Consider the following 23,197-nt stretch of genomic DNA (forward strand, 5'->3'; position numbering starts at 1 on the left):
CCTTAACCACTGAGTGCCTCAGTTTCCTTATCTACTAAACAAGGATGGTCCACAGTGCCTTCTCCATAGGGCAGTTCTGATTATCAAATAAGCAGATAAATATAAAACACTTAGAATGATGCCTATACAAAGTAAGTGTTAACTATCATCATGTGATATCAAAAACTAATAATTCTGTGGAAATGACAACACTTGAGATTAAATTGCATCCCACAAAAGTCGTGTTTACAGGATAATTCAATCTTTTTCCAACTGAACAATGCCCCTTAATGTAACCATGCATTCCAAACCAATGACTCTCATTAAATCATGTTTAACTATAGATACAAAAGGTGATCACTTAAACCCCCCATCTTAAATATTATCGATATCTATTAGTTTTTAAAACATAAAGACTTTTAAAAAATCTTTGTTTATATTTTGAGAAAGTTTTATTTTTCCTTTCTTGGCTAAATGGGCGATTAATATGTTGGCTGTACTTTGTTTCATATATTTTAGGCATGTGTAAGAAAAGTGAAAAGATGAATGTTTCATTTATGGAGCTTAATGCTTATTGACGTAAGTAATAATTATCATAATTTATATTTAGATGTGACAAGTATCATAAACAGAAAAATAAAAGATTCTGTGCAATAAGATTTTTATTCTTTTCATCACCCATGTGTATGTATACACTTAAGAGCTATATGTAAAGACTAATATTCTACTTTATTAAATATTATAATAATTTTTCATGATGCTATACCAGTTCATAAAGATTAATTAAATCAAATTTAATATTATCATAACATAATAGAAAATATTTTATCATAAAATAGAAAGCATTATTAATATTTCCAAAAATACTTCTATTACAACCTTAAAATTCCAATAATTGTACATTTACTTAAAGTATAAGCAAGAATAATCAGATTTGGGATATTTATTTAATTTTATAACATCTACAGTATGGAGTAAATGATAAGGATTAAGAAAAATGAGTAGAGAGATCATAGCTTGGACAAGTCTTACCTCCTTTTGAGGGGACAGGAAGAAGGTGATGGGAAAAAGGCGAGGCAGCTAAGAAAGGAGGCAAGAGGGCCGAAGGAGTAATGGGAGCAAACAAACATCTGTTTCAAGGAGTGTATGAGCTGTCCTAACAACTCTACAAATATTTCTACCAAGCAACGGTTCAATTCCCATGAAGTCATGGCCAAAACACCCAGGAGGGAGAACGAAGAATAGTGAAAGATATTAATCAAGACATTCCATCACCAGCAATGGGGAAACGGCAGCATTTTACCCACAAGAGGACCAATCATTATGAATAGCTATCCTGGAAATGCTTGCAGAGCATCTAGGCTATTTAACTGACCAGTGAACACATTTCTTCACCATAGTGATTTAAACAAATGATTCCCTTTAAAAATATGTCTCCCTGACACTCTGGTTTTAGTCATCTAAATTTGGTTATTGGAGACTTTGTTGGGCTAGACATGAAAAGCACGTATATAATTGTTAAAAAAAAAAAAAAGTAATATTAGCATTCAGGAAAATGAACAAGCCTTTTTGTGAAACAAGCAAGGACTTACACATTTTTTGTTTGCTCTTTTTCATACTGATTGCTTTGAAAAAGCCATCTCCTTTTGGTCAATATGTTCCTTCCACGTTGTCCTGCTGGAAAAATCCTCCTTATTCTTTAAAACGTGGTCCAAATGTCACTCTCTGACAAAAGCTTTGTCTAAATTCTGCAGGCAGCGTTAACCAAATCCTTCTCTGTACATTGTCCACATTTTTATTAGGACATTTGTCATACCACTGTAATTATTTCCAGGTTGGTCTGTCTCATAGACAATAGGCCCCTAGAATGTATGAATGAATAGTGAGAAATTGAATGGTTGGGATGTGTTTCAGAAGGGGAAATTATGCTTTTGGTTCATTTAACTCCAAAAAAAGATCTTTCTATAATCTGGGATTTCTAACACTTTGGGTTCACTTTTTGAAAAATAAAATAACTGGGGACAACAGGTGGGTTCAGTTTAACTAACCTAAAATTCACTCTTCCAAGTCCATGTATTCATTTTTCTTTCTTGTTCGTGTCAATAGCATGCTTTGGATCAGTGACCCTTTTCCTTTAAGAAGGAAAGATCATTCAGATTTTTATTAAGTCCTGGCAATTTGCTATTTAGTTCTCTTTGTTGTTCTGCTTGCTAGAGTCTTATGAATAGTGGATGCCTGCTCTTCTGGGAAAAAACACTTCACAGAGCTCCCCCATCCTGCTTGACATGTTGAACAACCCTTAATTTGATTTACTGGAAAGAAGAAAATGCTGTTCAACATGTTTTCCCTCCTGAGATTAATCTAGTTAAGTATGAGAAAGAAATGGGGTGCTTGGCACTCAAAAAGCTCAAATTATCCTGAAAAAAAATGAAATTTATGGAAATTTTAACTCATGTAAAAAACAAACCTTTTCCTCCTACTTCATAGTCTAGAAACAAAGAAGTATGGTGATCAAAAGAATAAACAAAATTTCTCTCTTCTTCTTTAATGAAGATTTAAAAAATAGGAAGCATTTTGTGTGAGATCATTAAACTATGTACCCATGGAAACCTTTTTTTTTAAAATGCTCTCTTTTCTATTCATCAGAATCTCGTAAGGTTGACTTTTTGCATGCAAGCTAATTTGAATATCTTCTTATGGACTTTTTCTCAATTCCCATTCCAAAGGAAAAATTGTAGTGTTTAACACATACAGTGAACACTAATCAATGACAAAATTAAGTTCCAAAATAGTGACTGATTTTTTTAATGAGAAATCATAGGCAAATATTGGTCCTGCTTTTCTGATAATAGATTTAATGAAAAAAAAGTATCTAGAAATTATATATGTAAATATTCATTTGCTCATTCAACAAATATTTATTATATTTCTACCATGTGACACACCATAGACACACAGGGAGCAAAACAGGCAAAAATAGAAAAATTTTCTCATGTGGAGCTTCCAATCTACTGAAGAAAAACAAAATGAAGATAAATAAATAAGGGGTGTATGTGTGTGTGTGTGTGTGTGTGTGTGTGTGTGATATCAGATGCTGATAAATTGGTAAGTACCAAGGAGAAAATTAACATGAAAAGAGAATAAGAAGGATCAGATTTCTTATCTTATTTTAAATAGGGTTATTAAAATATATCATAAGAATACCTAGTGTGATCAAATATAGGAGGCGAAAAAAGCCAGTTGTCATCTGTTTGTCTTAGTCACTTGAAATCTGGGCTTTGGATTTGAACTGTGGAAAAAATGAAGAGTAGATATTGAGTCCTTTCAAAGACCCCTGATCACTCAGAGTGAACTGGAGATTCAGTAACATCTCTTGAGCTTAACTTCAGTAACACTAAGGCAGATTTGATCAAGTCCTGACAGAGCACAGCCAGAGATGATAGGTGTCCTTTTAAACAGTGGTCTTTTTTCTTCTATGCCATGATGTCAAGTCAATGTTATAGCAGAAAGGAAGTATCCAAGAGAGGAAAAAATATAAGGTAGGAAAATTTCCTCTCAAAATCCAAGGAAAACAATAATTTGGCTAAAATATTACAGATGTCTGCTAGTAGAGTAACCCAATGCAAAGGGCTTTCTTGACATTAAACTACACTAATTAAATGGAATTTTCAAAGTTAAAGCTGTCATGCTTTTCAACCTTAAAGCAACCTTTTAAGTCATGCTCCTCAACTCAATATTCTACAAAGAAAGAAATAAGATGAATGAGATTAAAGAATGTGCTCAAGATTATACACATAGTAAACTGCAGGGGGAAAAAGCTCTTGGTAACTCCAATTTAATTTGTTTATTGAATTTTTTTAAGTATTTATTGAGTGTCTATTACATCCTGAGTCCCAAACTGAGGATATAGCTCTGAGGATACAGCTGAAAACAAGAAGGGCAGGATCTTGGCCCTCACAAAGGTTTCTCCTACTAAGAGGATACAGACAATAAAAAGGAAACAGGTAAGATGATTTCAGATATTGACATAAAATAAGGTAATGTGATAGAGAGTAATGGCAGGGGACCACTTTAGAAAGCATTAGAGCTTTAGACATCATTTCCTACTTGAGGAAATGACATTTGATGTGAACTTTGAATGACAGGAAGGAACCTAGCAAGTAAAGATTTAAGAGCAAAGCATTCTGAGGGGATTTCATAAAAGAAGGGAGACAGTAACCTGTAACTTAAAGCAATATTTAGTACGCTAATTTTTTAACTATCCACAATATGAGCTAATAAACTGCTTATTGTCAGGATTTCAAGAAACAACAGTCTTTGAGTAGGTGATTCTGATCCAAAATGACACCAAGAAGAGTTTTGTTTTGTTTTGTTTTTTAAAAAAGAGATGTCAAATGCCATAAATTTGAAGCTCACCTGTCTTCTAGTAACCCTTATATCAAATAATATTTCTGGATAACATTTCTTTTAAGAAAATAATATGCATTAGAGCATAGCATCAAGATTTCCTAATAAGGAAACACAAAGAATACAAAAAAAAAAAAAAATCAAAAGCTTAAAGTTAGCAGGTCTGTAGTCTTTGGTATCCAGACATGATTTACATTACAAACAAATGCAGTAAGCCTGGGCCACAATACAGAAGTGAAAGCCTGATGAACTCAGAGAATTGTAACTTTCCCCAATAAATCACAATTACCAAACACCAATGATAAATATCTAGAATCTCAGAGTATTTACTAGCTCTCACCATTTGTTGGTTTGTTGACTGTTTGACTCTTTCCTCCAGAAATTGGTGTTTTGTAGTTCAACCCCAATGTATTAATATTTAATTGTGAACCCTTGGAAACATCAGTTATGAAAGTTTTAAAGAACTTGCTATTATAAACAAGACTAGAGTACTGCAGAAAATTCTTCTCCGTGATTCTAGCTTACATTCTAGAAGAAATAAAAGCCTCCAAAAAAGCTTTAGATCAAAGAAGAGACGTTTAAAAACTGAAAGAAGAATTTATATGAATAAGGAAAGAAATGTTGGTTCAATTTTCGATCAGAACATCTCCAAAAGAGCAGCTAAGTAAACTATTGATACGTCAAAGGAACATAACCCAAAAGAACAGGTGAAATATCAGAGTTATCAATAAATCCAATCGACAATCTTTTTTGCATTGATATAATTTTTCCAAAATTTTAATATTTCATCCTTGCAGAATGACTGCAATAACATTGCTTTTTTTCTTCCAATCTTATTGAGATATAATTGACAGACAGGTCTGTATAAGTTTAAGGTGTACAGCATAATTATTTGACTTACATACATTGTGAAATGGTTACTGCAGTAAGTTTAGTGAACATCCAGCAACTCATATAGATACATAATAAAAGAAAAAGAAACAATATATATTTTACTTATGAGGAGAACTCATGATTATTCTTTGAACAACTTTCATACATACACAGCCATGTTAATTATATTATTCAGGTCGTACATTGAATTTATAGTACTTATTTATCTTATCATCACTGCAAGTTTGTTCCTTTTGACCACCTTCATCCGATTCCCCCTCTCCCCACCCCTGCCTCTGGTAATCACAAATTTGATCTCTTTTTCTATTTTTTTTGTTTGTTTGTTTTTGAAGTATAATTGACCGACAACACTATGTTAGTTCAATCACAAAGTGATTTGATATTTCTATACACTTCAAAATGATCACTAGGATAAGTCTAGTTACCTTTTGTCACCATACAAAGATACTACATTATTATTGACTATATTCGCCACACTGTACATTTCATACCTGTGACTCATTTATTTTGTAACTGGAAGATGGTACCTCTCAATCCCCCAAACCTATTTCTTAAGTTGTTTGTTCTAGTAACCTCGTGAAGCAGCATTGATCTCCCCATTTCCGAAACGATAAGAACTGAGGCACTGAGGTTGTAGAGGATGAAAATAAAATGAGGAAATCCCAGAAACAGGATTAAATCTAAAAATCTTTGTTTTTAACATTTTCTTTATAATTACTTAACTAAATTATTTCTTTGCACACTGTTAGAACATTTTGGTTGGCCATAACTTAAAAGCATTGCCTTGACATAGTAACACCTGAATATAAATCTATTCTCCCACAGGTTTTCCAGTTCTTCCCAAAGTTGAACCCAACACCTATTTAGAGTCAATACTGCATCCATAACTTGCATAAATCAATCCTTCAGTCATCCTGAATGGGATTTCACTCACAGTAAGAACCCACACACCATCACTCTAAAATCTCTTTCCATTTGTGTTCCCACTGACTGCAAAGAGAGCTCCAGGCAGGAGAAAGGTTTTTAATGAACCACGAATTGGTATCATAAGCTGCTGTGTGACTTAATGGAAAACTGTTTCAAGAAAAACTAGTCCTGAGCAGAACTGTGAAATACAAGTGTTTCTCTTCATCACCATCATCTTTGTCTCTCTTTTCTGGTTTGTTTTGTTGGGTTTGGTTCATTTAGTGAGTTGATTCGTCAGTGTTTTTAAGACCAAAACATTGCTGACACCAACTAAAAAAGACAAACAAACAAAAATACCTGCAAGTAGGAAGAGCTGTAACACTCAGCTATTGCCACATGGAGTTTACTTCACAATTTCGCATACAAGAAGTTTGTTCATCCCTTAGGTTTGCCCCTGATTGTTAATTATACTGCTGAAGATAGCAAGAAAGAGTCAGAGATCTGTGAAGCCCCCAAAGTAGGTGTTTTGATTGATTTCTATTCTCCAAGGAAATTCATCTCTAATCTGGACTCACTTCACACATTGGATTTCTATGAGTTAAAGTTTCTAACTTACACATTAAACACATTAAATTATGGATGATAAATATTTGAAACAACTTATTAAAACAAAACATTTCCTTCCATCATGTGAGATGACTATCACCTCATTCTCTACCCTTCCCAAAACATGTAATCTTGTTTAGTCTCACATGAAATCCCCAAGCAGCACTCTTTTTAAAACATATATCTTTAATTTTTCCAAGGTCATATAACAATTTGTAGGTATAAGTTAAAGTCTTCTTTCCATTCCTTTTTTCTTTTCCTCAGTTCTTCATTACCACTTACCAAAAAATCACTATTGCAAATTCTTGTGTATCCTTCCAGAAGTTCTAAGATAGATTAGATATATATAGCCATACACCTTTTATTTTACACAATTGCTAGCATACTATACCAAGTGCTCTGTATTTCTTTTGTTTTATTCTGAGAGATCATTCCATATATGTACATGAAGAGCTTACTCATTCTTGCATAAGGACTCAAAATAACCCATCCTGAGAACTGACTCTTGTCCTAAAAAGAACCCAAATGAAAACACTCTAACTTACCACGGTCCTTCTTCCTACTACTAAAGTGGGTTCCTACAGTTTTCCCCCAGCCACTGGCCAAAGTTCCAGCCCTACTATTACAATTGTCCCCGTGGCTCAAACTACCATCTTGGATCTTGGACATTGTCTATTCTTGCCTCTGACAGTTGCCTAAGTCTCCAGCTCTTGGGCCTTCCAATCTTTGTTGGGAGTTGATCCTCATTCATTTGCGTGTTCTCTTAAATGGCATGACATGTTAGCAGTTACTGAGTTTGAGCCCCTTTTCTGTCATAAGATTTTTCTTGTCTCCCCCAAATATTAACCTGGACTATTAACTACATTTCAGCACTTCTTATCTCAGTTGTCTATCCTAGGCCCCTCACCAGTTCCCTTCAGTGATATTAGGGCAAATACTAAGTTACATATGTGTGTCTTTCTTCATGAGCCTAGAATCATTATGTTGTTCCTGCCCTTCTTTTTAAAATACCATTGTTGGCTTTAAAGAGGAGTCTCTTCTTTTCTTTCATATACCTAAACAGTTCCAAAAGCAAAGGCTCTCTGTTCAACTATGAAAATATTGCCTAGAGAGTAATTTCTATGACTGCCTTCTTTCACAAATTTTTTTACATAATCCTTCTAAAAGCTTTCAGCACCTCTTAGATGTTTCTTGAGATCCTCTGAGACACAAAAAGGATGTCAAACAAGCAGCCATTTGTTTCAGGACACTGAGTCTATCTGCCTCCTGAAGAATTCTACTTTGCTATTCCTTATTCTCTAGAAAAAGGAAAAAAAGGTAATTTCATCCTTTCCTTTCTCCTAACACTGTAATATTACTTGTTAATTAACTTATAGCTCTTCTCAGCCTTAAGGTAGTCTCCGGGTACAAGCTGATATGTTTTGTTTTAAGCTACAGGAAAACTGCAAAAGAAGAGAAATCATCCTGGCCTCTTCATTGCTTATTTCAGTTAATGGCAGCAACGCCATCCTCCCAGTCACAAGAGATGGCAAAATGATAATCATCTTCAATGCCTCTGTATCTCTCAACCCAACATCAGATCAGATTCTTTGAAGTCTTTGAAATCAAACTCTCTTTCCTCACGACACTGACCTTGCTCAAATTCTCTCTGTCTCTAACAGTTCTCTTTAAGTCATATTCCAGGTAGGATTCTGAAAAGACAAACACCTACTTTCCCCTGAACCTTCTTTTCTTCTCTCCAGGAGGAAGAACACTCATTTAATGAGTCAGATTTCAGGCATGTGCCTGGGCTGCATTTACTAATGAGCAGGGTCACTGTGGATTAATGATCACACACATTGGCATGGCTCATTCTTTTGCTTTCTCCTTTTATGGACCAGGAATGGCAAAGTAGCCCGAGACTTCTCCCACATGGGGGAGATTGAGTCATCTAGTTGCCTTACTCATCAATTCTCTTTCATATATATTTCAGTCCACTAATCTCAAAAGTTTCTGTCCTTTCTCGAGGACAGCAGGAGCACAGCCCCCAGGTTACGATCTAGGCTTAGGGATAGCAAAGACGCTCTTTCTTGTCTACATGCCACTTGCTAAGCCCATCTTACTAGAGTCCTTAGGTGTTGAGGACAAAAATTTCAACTAATAACTTTTAACTCACAACATGGGCAACCTTATGAGAGGAGTGGCTGTGGTCTTGTTAATATAGTTAATAAGATCACTGTCCTAACATTCCTCAAAATCATAAAAGGCATGTTCCTATAGTTCATATCCAATCACACCAGATCCTTCTTGGAACTATCTGATGTTCTGTTTGTCTCCATTGGTATCACATATAATTTAAATCTCTAGAATGTCATTCAAGACTGTCCAATATCTAAAACTAAATCTATGTTGATGATTGCTTCATCGCTGACCCCCAACGTATGAATCCACCAGTCATGGACTTCCTAACTGGATCCTTTCCATGCCTCCGTGTTTGGTTTATACTCTTTCCCCTCCAAAGAAGCTTTCCCCAAACCTCTGACCTCTACCTACCACACTCAGTCAGTCCTTATATATCCACTGAGCACCTGCTATGCAGCTGCCACTGAGTCAGGTACTGTGAAGACTCCAGGCAAGTAAGATATTCAAAGTTTCACCATGCCTACAAATCTTATCAGATTCTTCCAGCTATTAAGAATGTCTGCTTCCTTTGTGCTCTGGTCTTACATTATTTATTGTGCCTTGGACTATAGAAATGTACATATATTCTATATCTCCTCCACTGAATGACAAACCTCTTGGATATTACTTTTTATTCATCCCTGCATTCTTCCAGCACCTTAAAAAGAGGTATATTTATAGATGATTTTTATAAAATTATTTAGCTATCTTGTCACATGTTTGGAAGCCAAGTTTGGCATCTAGATTGATGGCAAATTTGTGATTTTAGCCAACGTTTCCACTCCACATATTTTGTTCCAAGCACAGTTTGCTCCAGGCAAATTAGGTGTTAAATTAGTTTTCCTTCACAACAGCCCTTTGAGGTAGGTACTATTATTATTTACATTTATACTGATGAGGAAACCGAGACATACAGATATTAAATAACTTGCCACACAACTGATGAGTGGAAAAGCCAGACTGTCAATGCTTATGGTGAATGGATAAGTAGGAATGTTCTGCATCAAGGGTGCTTTCTGGAAAGCTCCAGTCTGAGTCCTTTCTTTGAAACTGAAGGAACCTTGTTGCTTCAGTCTTACTCCAGGTCTGACTCTGGTTGTCAGTGTAACGGACAGGGAATTTATTGAAAAGTCCAGTGAGAAAATTGTGATGGTAGAGGCTTGGTACAAGGCCTGAAATCACTTCTACAATCTGCAGGGATTCAGTTTTTGCTATGTTAAGACAGAGACAAAGAGGGTGAACAGGTTTTATTTTAACTCTAGAAATTTTGAAAAGAAATTTTCCTCCTTATTTTCAGTACTGCTTGAGAACTTGTTTCAGTTTCTTAGAAGGGTGTATATGGAGGCTCATTCCAAACAAATCAGCCACATTGTTAGAAGGTGGAGCGCCCTGGAAAAAAAAAATAATGAGTACATCAAAATTACTGAGATATGATAAAGAGCCCTTAGCTAGGATTTAAAACTGGTTTTACCCCTGGCTTTGTCACTTACAAAGCAGGTAATTTTGCACAGGTCCTCCCATGATTCTCACTTTTCTTATCAGGAAATGGAGGCAACTATGCCTGTTTTGTAGGATTGTTGGGAAGATTAAATGAGACACTAAACAAGAAAGCATTCGACATCAGAAGATTACTGTCTAAATTGAAGGAACCTTGTTGCTTCAGTCTTACTCCAGGTCTGACTCTTGTTGTCAGTGTAACGGACAGGGAATTTATTGAAAAGTCCAGTGAGAAAATTGTGATGGTAGAGGATTGGTACAAGGCCTGAAATCACTTCTACAATCTTCAGGGATTCAGTTTTTGCTATGTTAAGACAGAGACAGAGAGGGTGAACAGGTTCTATTTTAACTCTAGAAATTTTGAAAGGAGATTTTCCTCCTTATTTTCAGTACTGCTTGAGAACTTGTTTCAGTAAATACAACAATTTTCATCTAAGTTTAAAATACAAATAGATATTTTTGTTCTTTTTTTAACTTGCAAGACTTGGAAATCACAGGCTAGCAGTGACAACATTCAACCTTCTGAGTAAGGATCTTCATAGTGCACTCAAAAATCTCACCAGCAACTTCTTCAACTTCCTTATATTGAACCTGAATCCCTCTAGCTACAACCCCTGTTCCTCTGGCTTGTTTTAGCAGGGAACAGCTGGTCTACAATCTCCATGTAATATCCATTCATGGATTTATTAAATTGTAATGCATATTAGCTGAGTTACATATTCCGAAAGTAGCAGGCTCTTAGCATTACCAGCAGTCATTTTTCAGTTCTGTGCAAAATATACCCCTGGGAGCTCTTAGCAGATGTTTGCTAAAATTATTGAAAGAAACAAGAAATAAGACTTTCCCTAGTTTTGAATCCACAGTGAGTAAACCATTTAAAAATGGCCACAAGGCATCTCCAAATCTGAAAATTAAGAAAGGCACTCTTTTTATGAGTATCCTTGTCCAAGCAAAGTTACATATCACAAGTTAAATCCTAAAAGATGATGCCATCTTACACAGGAGAACATGTTCCTATTACAGCAGTTATGTCTTATGCATGTTAAAATACTGTTTATTTTTTAATTTTTATTTATTTATTTATTTACTTACTTATGGCTGTGTTGGGTCTTCGTTTCTGTGCAAGGGCTTTCTCTAGTTGCGGCAAGTGGGGGCCACTCTTCATCGCGGTGCATGGGCCTCTCATTATCGCAGCCTCTCTTGTTGTGGAGCACAGGCCCCAGACGCGCAGGCTCAGTAATTGTGGCTCACGGGCCTACTTGCTCTGCAGCATGTGGGATCCTCCCAGACTAGGGGTCGAACCCGTGTCTCCTGCATTGGCAGGCAGATTCTCAACCACTGCGCCACCAGGGAAGCCCCTAAAATACTGTTTTTAAAACTAAGATTTTATATATTCTTACCTCAAAAGGGCCAAGTAGGATCAGACTTTATGTAACAACTTAAATCAGGAAGCAAAGAAAGAGAGAGCAAGAGGGTGAAAGAGTGAGAACAGGAGTGTAAATGAGAGCAAGAGAGGAAGGGAAGGACGGAGGAACAGAGGGAAAAATGAAAGGAAAAAACATTCATTCCTCTATGCCTAGAAAATATATGGTGATTTTATAGCATTTTATTTGTCTCATTTATTTTCTGTAAGATACTTTGCAAAACTTGTGCCAGGAGAAATCTTGGAAGGAGTAAATCAAAATTAAAGGGGGATACACATAAATATATAAAGCAAATATTAACAGACATAAGTGGAGAAATTGATAATAATACGATAATAGTAGGGGACTTTAACACCCCACTTACATCAATGGACAGATCCTCTAGACAGAAAATCAATAAGGCAACAGTGGTCTTAAATGACAAAATAAACCAGTTGGACTTAGTAGATATCTATAGGACATTCCATCCAAAAACAGCAGAATACACATTCTTTTCAAGTGTGCATGGAATGTTCTCAAGGATAGACCACATGCTAGGCAACAAGTCTCAACAAATTTAAGAGAATAGAAATTATATCAAGCATTTTTTCTGACCACAATGGTATGAAACTAGAACTCAATCACAGAAAGAAAAATGGGAAAAGGACAAATACATGGTGACTAAACATGCTACTAAAAAAAAAAAAAAAAATAGGTCAATGAGGAAATCAGAAAATACTTCAAGGCAAATGAAAATGGAAACACAGCTTACCAAAATCTATGGAATGCAGCAAAAACAGAAGGAAGTTTACAGTGATACAGGCCTTCCTCAATAAATATGAAAGAACTCAAATAAACAACCTAACCTACCATCTAAAGGAATTAGAAAAAGAAGAACAAACAAAGCCCAAAGTCAGCAGAAGGGAGGAAATAATAAATATCAGAGAGGAAATAAATAAAATAGAGACCAAAAAAAAAAAAAAAACAGTAGAAAAGGTCAATAAAACCAAGAGCTGGTTTTTTGAAAAGATAAACTTTTAGTCAAGCTCACCAAGAAGAAAAGAGGGAAGACCAAATAAACAAATTAAAAAATGAAAGAGTAGAAATAAAAACAATACCACAGACACATGAAAACAATTGTCAGAAAATACGATGAACAATTATATGCCAACAAATTGGTCAACCTAGAAGAAATGGACAAATTTCTAGAAACATAAAATCTAGCAAGACCAAATCAGGGAGAAACAGACAATCTGAATAGACTGATCACAGTACTGAAATTCAATTTGTAATGGAAAAAACTCCCAGCAAACAAAAGTTCAGGACCAGACAGCATCACAGGGGAATTCTACTAAACATATAAAGAAGAGGCAATACCCATCCTTCTAAAACTATTCCAAAAAACTAAAGAGGACAGAACACTCCTAAATTCATTCTTTGAGTCCAACATTACCCTGAAACCAAAACAAGACAAAGACACTACAAAGGAAAAGAATTACAGGCCAATATATTTGATGAATATAGGCAGAAAAATCAACTGAATATTAGCAAACCTAATCCAACAATATATGAAAAGGATCATACACTATGATCAAGTAGGATGTATTCCATGAATGCAAGGATGGTTCAATATTCACAAATCAATCAATGTGATATACCACATTATCAAAAGGAAGGATAAAAATTACATGATCTTCTCAATAGATGCAGAAAAAGCATTTGACAAAATTCAACATCCTTTCACAATAAAATCCCTCATCAAAGTTGGTATGGAGGGAAGATATGTCAACATAATAAAGGTCATTTATGATAATCCCACAGCTAATATCATACTAAATGGTGGAAAGCTGAAAGCCTTTTCTCTAAATTCAAGAACAAAACAAGATGCCAAGTCCTAATCACAGAAAACAGAGAAGGAAAAGAAATAAAATGCATCCAAATTGGAAGGGAAGAAGTAAAATTGTGACTATTTGCAGATGACATGATACTATATATAGAAAACCAACGATTCTCCACCAAAAAGCTTTAGAACTAATAAATGAATTTAGCACAATTGCACAATACAAAATTAATATACAGAAATCTGTTGCTTTTCTATACGCTAAAAATGAACTACCAGAAAGCAAAAAACAATCCCATTTAAAATCACATCAAAAAGAATAAAATACCTAGGGATAAACTTAACCAGGGAGATAAAAGATCTATATCCTCTGAAAACTATAAAACACTGATGAAATATATTGAAGATGATACAAAGAAATGGAAAAATATCCCATGCTCTTGGATTGGAAGAATTAATATTGTTAAATTATCCATATTACCCAAAGCAATCTACAGGTTTAATGCAATCCCCATCAAAATGCCCATGATGTTTTTCACAAAACTAGAATAAATAATCTTAAAATTGTTATTGAACCACGAAAGACCCCAATTGTCAAAGCAATCAAGAAAAAAGAATAAAGCTAGAGATATCACACTCCCTGACTGCAGACTACAAAGCTACAGTAATCAAAACAGGATGGTACTGGCACAAAAGTAGACACATATATCAATGGAACAGAATAGAGAGCCCAGAAATAAACCCATGGTCAGTTAACCTATGACAAACGAAGCGAAAATATACAGTAGAAAAAAGACTGTCTTTTCAATAAGTATTGCTAGGAAAACTGGACAGCTACATGTAAAAGAATAAGATTAGAATATTTCCTCACACCATATATAAAAATCAACTCCAAATGGATTAAAGACCTAGATGTAAGACCTGAAACCATAAAACTCCTAGAAGAGAACATAGGCAGAACACTCTTTGACATAAACTGCAGCAATATTTTTTTGGATCAGTCTCCTAAGGCCAAAGAAACAAAAACAAAAATAAACAAATGAGATCTAATTGAACTTAAAAGCTTTTGCACAGCAAAGGAAACCATCTACAAAATGAAAAGACAACCTACTGAATGGGAGAAAATATTTGCAAATGATATGACCAATAAGGGGTTAGTATCCAAAATATCTGAACAGCTCATACAATTCAATATCAAACAAACCAACAACCTGATTAAAACAAATGAAGGAATATAACAAAATAGAAACTGACTCACAGATGCAGAAAACAAACTACTGGTTACCAGTGGGGAGAGGGAAAGGGAGAGAGGTGAGATGGGGTAAGGGATTAAGAGGTACATAATACTATGTATAAAAGAAATAGGCAACAAGCATATATTGTATAGCACAAGGAAATATAGCCATTATTTTATAATAACTTTATTTATTTATTTTTTTTGGCTACACCACGTGGCATGCGGGATCTTAGTTCCCTGACCAGGGATCAAACCTGTGCATTCTGCAGTGGAAGCACGGATTCACTGGACCACCAGGGTAGTCCCTGTAATAACTTTAAATGGCATATAATCTATAAAAATATTGAATCACTATTTTGTACACCTGAATATAATATAGTAAATCAACTATATTTCAATTTAAAAAATTAACAAGGGATAAAGAAAACAATTTCCTTGGAGAAATACTAAACATTGCAACCTTGCATTGCATTCATAACTGCATGAGTTTCCATTAACAGTAACTAATAATTCTTTTTCTAATTCAGTAGACACAGAAATCAGGAACTTTATGTTATTGTTTCTATGCAAGTGGTCGTTTTCTCTCTCCACTCCATGATGCTCAAATTCCTTTTTCAAAAATATCCCCGTGAGTGTAAGTCTAAATTCATGCCACAGCAGTTGAGAAAGACTATGGTCTGCAAAATTCTGTGCTTTGCTTACAGTTTAACATGTTTGCTGTTTCTGAAGAGAAGGAAGTTTCCAAATCATGCATAGTTATGAATGAAGCATTTTAGCAAGTAATCCTCAAGGAATAACAAAAGATCAATTCCCATTGTCACCCTACAAAGGAAGAGATTGAGCTTTTAATGCTGTACTCACAGTACATGCATGCCAAAGAAACCCAGAACTGGGACTTTGAGAGCAGGACAGAGACTGGTGGGGCACTTTGTGGAAGTGATCCTCAGATATGTCTATCATTGAATGACACTGTGTACATATGGAGTGCTTTCTTCCTTTCCCTGTGAAGGCACTAATGTCATCACTGAAGACAAATATCACTTGTATGAGAATACTTCTATTGTTCCTTCATAATTATAAGTAATACATAGCTGATCTGGAGATTTTTGAAAGTATATAAATTGCAAAGAAAAAATTAAAACTCCTTTTAACTCTACTACATCATTGTTCACAGTTTGGTTCATTTTCCTCCTGGAATTTTTTTTTCCTTAAACCACAGAAATTTATTCTCCCCTAGTTCTAAAAGCTAGAAGTCCAAGATCAAGGTGTTGGCAGAGTTGGTTCCTTCTGGAATTTTTTTATACCCAAAATAGTTATTCCTTACTTACAAAATTTGGATTATCCTAAATATGGTACTTTTTACTTAATGTAATGTCATAGCTTCTTCTGTGTCATTAAATGTTGCTCAAAAATTTGAATTGATACATATTATCTCATAGCATAATCATGACAATATTTAACCATCTGTTAAATATTGCCACACATTGAGTTGGTTCTAATTTTCCAATGTTATAAATAAATATTCAATAAGCATCCTTGTACATAACTCTTTGCCTCATCTCTGATAATTTTCTTAGGATAAATTCCTGAATATGAATTTACTAAATCAAAGGGAAAACAAGTATTTGGAGGCTTTGTGTCCCAAATTACAAACTACTCTTCTGAAAGAGAAGACCAACTTACAGTCCTACTAGCTGAGCAAAAGGTGTCCATTTCCTGAACCCACAGAAATTACTGTATTCATCTTTGACAGTTTAAGAGTCATGACATGGTACATCGTTGTTAGTTTTACATGCACTTCCTTAACAATCACCATGGTTGAACACCTCAATTCTGTTGATCAAGTATTCCCTTTTAGTGATAAAGCCGAAAGGTTGTTCCCTCAAATCCCCTGGGCAGTTTGTTTACTCATCTCAGGGACCAATGAAAGGAAAGAAGGTGTACGTGAATTCTGGATTCGGTTTGCCTCCTCTCCTTGGTAACCCTTTCATTCATAGTACCAGCTTCATTCATGATTTCTCATTATCTATCCAGGAAGTGAGATATTTACTTACAAGTGGTGACTACAGGGAATCATCGAAGTGTGTAAACATTATAAATAGATTCTTGTGGATACTAAGAAAGATGTTTATACGTTTCAAAATATAAGAGAAACCTAAGTCAAGCAGCTGTGAGGAGAGGACTGCATATTCTTATCAGTGTGGCTGATATGGTCAACAATGAGTTTCAAAAATCTAATGTCAGTTTTATACTTGATAGGCATTTTATTATTTTGTGTCCTGGCTATAGTCAACAAGTTCAATAAGAAGAAGAAAAATAACAACAAATAATTATTAACACCCCATGAGCAGAACAGTGTATTTTTTTAAAATCCTAGATTTTAAAAAAAAGAAGAGATTGATGATGCTTTAACGGAATTGTGGAGGGCAAAGAGATTTCAACTACAATAAGGTGCTAGATATAGTGAGATTACATCTTTGAAAAATCATATTAGTCATTGTGAGGGCTTGAGAAGTGAATTCTTCAACCAACACTCTTCTCCCCTGGAGAAGGGGAGAGAAGGGAGCAGAAGAGACATGATGAGAAGAGAGAAGTGGGTTGATCCTCATCATAAGGACTAACTAGCCTCCTAACTAAAATCGGAAGCCTTTTTACTCCCTTTGGGGTGTGGTCTTTCAATGTGGAAAGAGGGTGGGTGGTCTTCACCACTTTTGCTTTTGGTCTGACTGCTGCCCTCCCCTGAGGCAATGAATGAAGAAGGTTTAGATGGTTGGAATAGAGAAAGGGTAAAAGATGGGGGACAGAAATAAACTCATAAATATCTATAAAATATCAGTTAATATGGCTGAAAGGAGGTCCCCAAGGTGACAACCATGGGAAAGTCCCAGGGTGGAAAGCAGCTGTGAGCTGTCAAGAGACAACACTCTTGGTAGCTGGGAGAATGGATGCCTCAGTCCTGAAAGGAGAATCTGGGCATTGTCCCCCAGTTCTATTTTAGCTGGTTAGGGCCTTCAACTCACCCCCAGTATAGCTGCAGTGTATGAGAAAAGCACGGGAAAACCTAAATTGACTAAGATATTTTTTCTGCTACTATGGCAGGATAAAGACTCCAGAGAGAATACTATTGATAACTACAGTAATGTTACTTTAACCTCTTTACATCTGGCAAAATACAAACACAACACTACAAAATTCATTTACGTTTATCAAGACCCTACCCATTTATTCAGCAAAGCCACCGAATGCCTTGCCTCCTGTGTCCAAGCTAACTGCAGTCCAAAATACAGAGATGAGTAACAAAAGCCTGACCAAATGGATGTTAGTCTTTTTTTTTTTTAAGATTTTTTTTTTGATGTGGACCATTTTTAAAGGCTTTATTGAATTTGTTACAATATTGCTTCTTTTTTTTTTTTTTTTTTTTATGTTTTGGTTTTTTGACCAAGAGGCATGTGGGACCTTAGCTCCCTGACCAGCTCCCACAACCCCTGCATTGGAAGGCGAAGTCTTAATCACTGGAGTGCCAGGGAAGTCCCAAAGTCTTACAGGGGAGATTTGGCAATGAGTGTAGAATGAGATCCCAATTCCCTAGAATGGAATATCTAGTTGGAACTATCTCGTTGGAACAACTATCCAGTCTGAACCATAGCAAGCCTGAGGTTTACCTATGTGACAACTATGTAGGATCACTTTTCACCGTTATAGCCTGGGCCCAGGAATATCAGACTGTCTGAGTTGAAATCTGAACTTCATCACTAGGTACTTATGATAAGTTATTCGACCTTTCTGGGCCAATTTCTACATGTATCAAATGGGAATTATTATAGTACCTAAATCATGGAGTTGTTGTAAGGATTCGAATTAGAAAATTCATATAAAGAACTAAGCATTGTGCCTGGCACATAGTAATCATTAAATTAATATCAATCTTCACACATCTGTCTCACCATCACAGAGTTAAAATGTAGTCTGCTTTATTAAAATTCAACGTACACAGTTTTCTATTGTATAAAGCATATGAAATGAGGTGCATCTGGCATACACTTAGATTGGGATACAATCATGAAGAAATATGAGACAGGGTTAATTTTGATATCACCAAATCTGCCATTTGTGAAAACTCATTAATGTAATTTACAAATCAAATTCATAATTATTCAGGTAGAACATTTGCTCTGCTCTCCACTGATCTAAATTTCATGCCACATTCAGTAGTTGTACAATCCAGAATTTAGTAATCATGCATATGGGATGATTTCCCCAATATTTGTTTTTACCTTTAGAATAAGGACTAACGGCTAACACTTTCCATTATATATGTATCTGCATGGGCTTAGCAAGTTTCTCCATCCAGAAAGACTTCTATCACTATGCTTTTCCTACCATGCCAGAAATTCAACAGTTATATGGAAAAAGGAAATCATGTGAAGAAAAGGGGACTTGCCCTCACTCCTCAGGGAAAAGAAAAACTCTCTGCTCTATCCTCCAGGACCTCTTGGCCACAAAGCAGTAATGTACCACCTAGGCTGGGCTTCCTGCTGCTTTTGATATCACTGTGATAAGCTTATCAGGGAAAAAAATAGCAAAGCAGAAGCAGAGCATCAGCATTTCACATTAATGTGATATTCTTGCTACCTGCACGACCAAGTGGGGAGCGTTGTATGTTACAGTGAGCTTCCTGGTTCCCTGGAGGATGAAAGAATGCCAGTATGATCGCAAACACGCAGCTTGCAGAGGCACTAGCTCACTGCAGCAGACGCTGAACACCTGCCTGCACTGAGCTGGCAGGAGGACTCACCATATTCTGTGCTGCAAAATCACAGGAAGGGCTGTTTATAAACCTGTGAAAGGAGGAAGCTTCATTCGATGGAAAAGGCTTTAGAGGAAATCCAGCTCCCTGGCACATAATCTGTTTCCTCTGCCTTCACCTTCCTGGGGACCCTGCAGTAAGTAATGCAAAAATGACCATTACATAGTGCGAAAACATTATAGAGAGAGAGATAAAGAGAGAGAGAAGAGGGAAAAAGAGAAGAGGGTAGAGAGTTCTTAGAAGGCAAGGTAAGATAGCCAGTTTACCAGCAGCTTCATTTGGGGGCTGGTAGGTGCATTTCCTCCTAAACTGCTGAATATCTAGACTTGATGTGAAAGTGATCAGATGAATATCCTTAACCCCCATTTCCTTTGCACTCCTTGGGCACTCTGCAGGTTATTTCAAGTGCTTAATAAAACAAACCAATAAAACAAAAGAAAGATCTGTGTTAGATTTCCTAAGAAGCCTTAAAGTCAAACATTAATTGCAAATTCAGATACATAATACAGAACTCAATCACTGTTCCAATCTACAGTCATCACATACCTTGTTGATTTCATGCAATTTACCAAGATGACTAAGATCTGACATACTCCAGTGTAACTCTTCAGCACAGCAGAAAATCTAGTGAAACCACTGGGGAAATTAGTCTTAATAGTAGTGCTTAACTGTAAATCTTCCCATGGCTGGTCACAAATTTAATCTTTGGCTAAACTCTGGTTCCCAGTTTTTCTGTTGTTTTGCATTAAAAGCTTAGGATGCTTCTGAATTATAATCAAAAGCGATCATGGTTTTAAATTAAACTATATTCATACATGCATACACGTACACATACACATAATTCATTTGGCACAAACACCAACAATTAGGTTTTACTCCCAGAAAACTGATAGAGTGAAGATGAGATAGAAAGAAAAAAAAAAGAGAGAGAAGAGAGTACAAAGAATCTCTCCGAGCATTCTGTGTTTAAATGTTTTCTCCCCATCCCTCTTTTCTAAAGTGTTAAGAATATTTTTTGGAATGCTTTGGCAGGACTCCAAAGATTATCGCCGCCATATTTCAGAATCACACATAGAATTATAATCTCCATTCCAAGCCAAGTGCCAGCCTGAGTCTTAAGAAATGCCTGTTCTTGCTCCCTCCCCCTTTTCCAGAAACTCCTAATGTGGAAGTAGTTGCAGCTTTGAAAGAATCAAACACAATGCTGCACTGCTTTTCTCCTTTTAAATCCCACCCTGACAGTCATCTCTAAGCCAACTGGTTTCACCCACCTCAGCCTCCTCCAAACAGCTTAATCCCAGCCTACAATATTGAACATTCCTGACTCTACATTCCACTGACCCCTAATCCTTTAAATCTCTCCCCCACTCTCCTTTGCCACATTCCTAGGATTTATCAAACTTTTGTAATTCAGGATTAGTTTGCATATTTACCTTGGGTCACTCTGGGATACACAAAACTATTCTGGTGCTAAGTGAGTTGGCATACCCTGAAGAAGTTGAAGGTAAGTAACATATAAATTCAGATACTCAGACACTGTCAAGTACCCTAACTGCTGAATTTAAGGTGCCAGACTTAGCAAATAAAACTACAGGGTAACCAATTAAATTTGAATTTCAGATAAACAATGTCTTTTGCATAAGTATGTCCTTTGCAGTATTTGGGACATACTTATCCCAAAATGTATTTGTTGTTTACCTGACATTCAGATTTATCTGAGCATCCTGTCTTTTATCTGGCAACCTTAGCTGAATCTGGACACGGTGAGGAGGAAGTCAAAGTTTAATTAATCAATAATATTCCAGAAGCAGACCTCAACAAAGTGACAGAGGACCCATGTCCTGCCTCAGAGTTTAGGAAAAGAAAGTCTGGAGCAGAAAGGGCAAGACAAGGCATGCAGCTGCCCTTCGGCTGTCCCATGCCCACGGCCAACATCCTTAATCAAACAAGATACCCCTTTCTGGCTTCAACACAACCCCTCAGACATCCATTACAAATCAATCAGACTTCGCTCGTGAGATGAAACCTTTTAGCAGTCCCTGGCCTAGACAAGGTGAAGAGTGTGGAAATATGTGGAATTACTCAGGTTTAGTTCCCAGGCAAATCTCAGTGGGTTTTCCTGTATTCTCTGAAAAACAGAAAATAAAATTTAAAAAACAACAACAAAAAGACCATAAAAAGCAATGAAATTGCAGAGTTGTCACTAGATAGCTCATTGGGGCCTTGATGATGAATGATTCTCTAGTGGTAGTTCTGAAAATCTGGATTATAATCCACAGTGGGCCTCATTGATAATGCACATTCTTTCTTTGGTTCTTACAGCTAAAAGATGCATGAGTCATATACTGTCATTACATACATTCAAAGATTACATGTTGGCCACCTACTAAATGAATGAGTTAAAGTTATTGAAATGATGTATTTACAAAATTAAGCTCTTGCTTTAGTAGGGTTTACTCTACTAAACTCATAATTAGATGACTCTAATTCAGGGTCCCACACTGCCATGTAATGCAGGCAAGGTTGTGTAAGTCTAATTGAGCACAACTTGTGGAGTGCCTGCAGTTTTCAGGAAGCATACTTGGTTATCGATGTGGTCTTAACTTGGTCATGGTTTCCAAATGCCGTGTACTTACGAATTACTTTTGGCTTAGCTTCTTCATTTACATTGGACTTTGTTGTGGATCATTTGGTTAACCCCAGAGTGTAGAGTGATATATGCTTCCATCAACGGTATTTGAGGACCATAATTTTTCAATCACCAGACTTTAAGTCATGTATACATTGTGATTCAAAGACGAGTCATCTCTACCACTCTGCTAAGGCAAACCACAAAAATTTGCTTATACAGTGACACATTCCCTCTTATTACTATATTCTCTTCCCTCTGTAGAGTGGGAATGGATAGAATAAGTGGGCTGTGGGGTCTTTTGCTCTGCCAATCCACACCATAATCAAAAATAGTTTGAGAAATACTCTTCCAGAGCAATGACTCTCAACTGTAATCAGGTGGTATTAAATATTAATACACAGAATGATATCACGTGGCCAAATCTTTTTCATAACCAGAAAAATGTCACAGCAAGAAACAATAATTTTATGATACATAAAATTTCAACCAAAAGCACATCACTAATGTTTTGTTATTAAACTAAACATGGCTCTACTAATTTTTTTCCCATAAATATTTGTTTCCTCTTCCTTTATTCTTTATGTTTACTGGCAAAAGCCAGCTCTTTAAAAAAAAATGTATAGAAAAAAAATCTTTAAATTGACAAACTGTTTTCCATTTAATTTATTTTTCCTACAAACAGGGAAACTACTTCCAATATTCTATTTTAGGGCTATACTACTCTGGTTTCTTTGGGAGCACAAAGCAAATAAGTCACAAACTATTAGTGAATTATGAAATCAAAGGAGTAGATGTTGAGCAGATTTTTGGGGAGATTTTGTGTTTTTGT

The 23,197-nt window shown here is 35.9% G+C and overlaps 1 long non-coding RNA gene across 1 annotated transcript in view; it reads right to left on the reverse strand.

Annotated features, from left to right (window-relative positions):
• Positions 1-23,197, reverse strand: part of LOC309662215 — a 284,000-nt gene that overhangs the window by 190,617 nt on the left and 70,186 nt on the right. The window contains exon 3 of the long non-coding RNA XR_014264588.1: positions 1,012-10,341. This is a non-coding gene — a long non-coding RNA (uncharacterized lncRNA). The remainder of the gene's footprint in view (positions 1-1,011; positions 10,342-23,197) is intronic.

The sequence above is a fragment of the Balaenoptera physalus genome (assembly GCF_965194825.1).
Source record: "Balaenoptera physalus genome assembly, chromosome: 6".
Classification (NCBI taxonomy): Eukaryota; Metazoa; Chordata; class Mammalia; order Artiodactyla; family Balaenopteridae; genus Balaenoptera; species Balaenoptera physalus.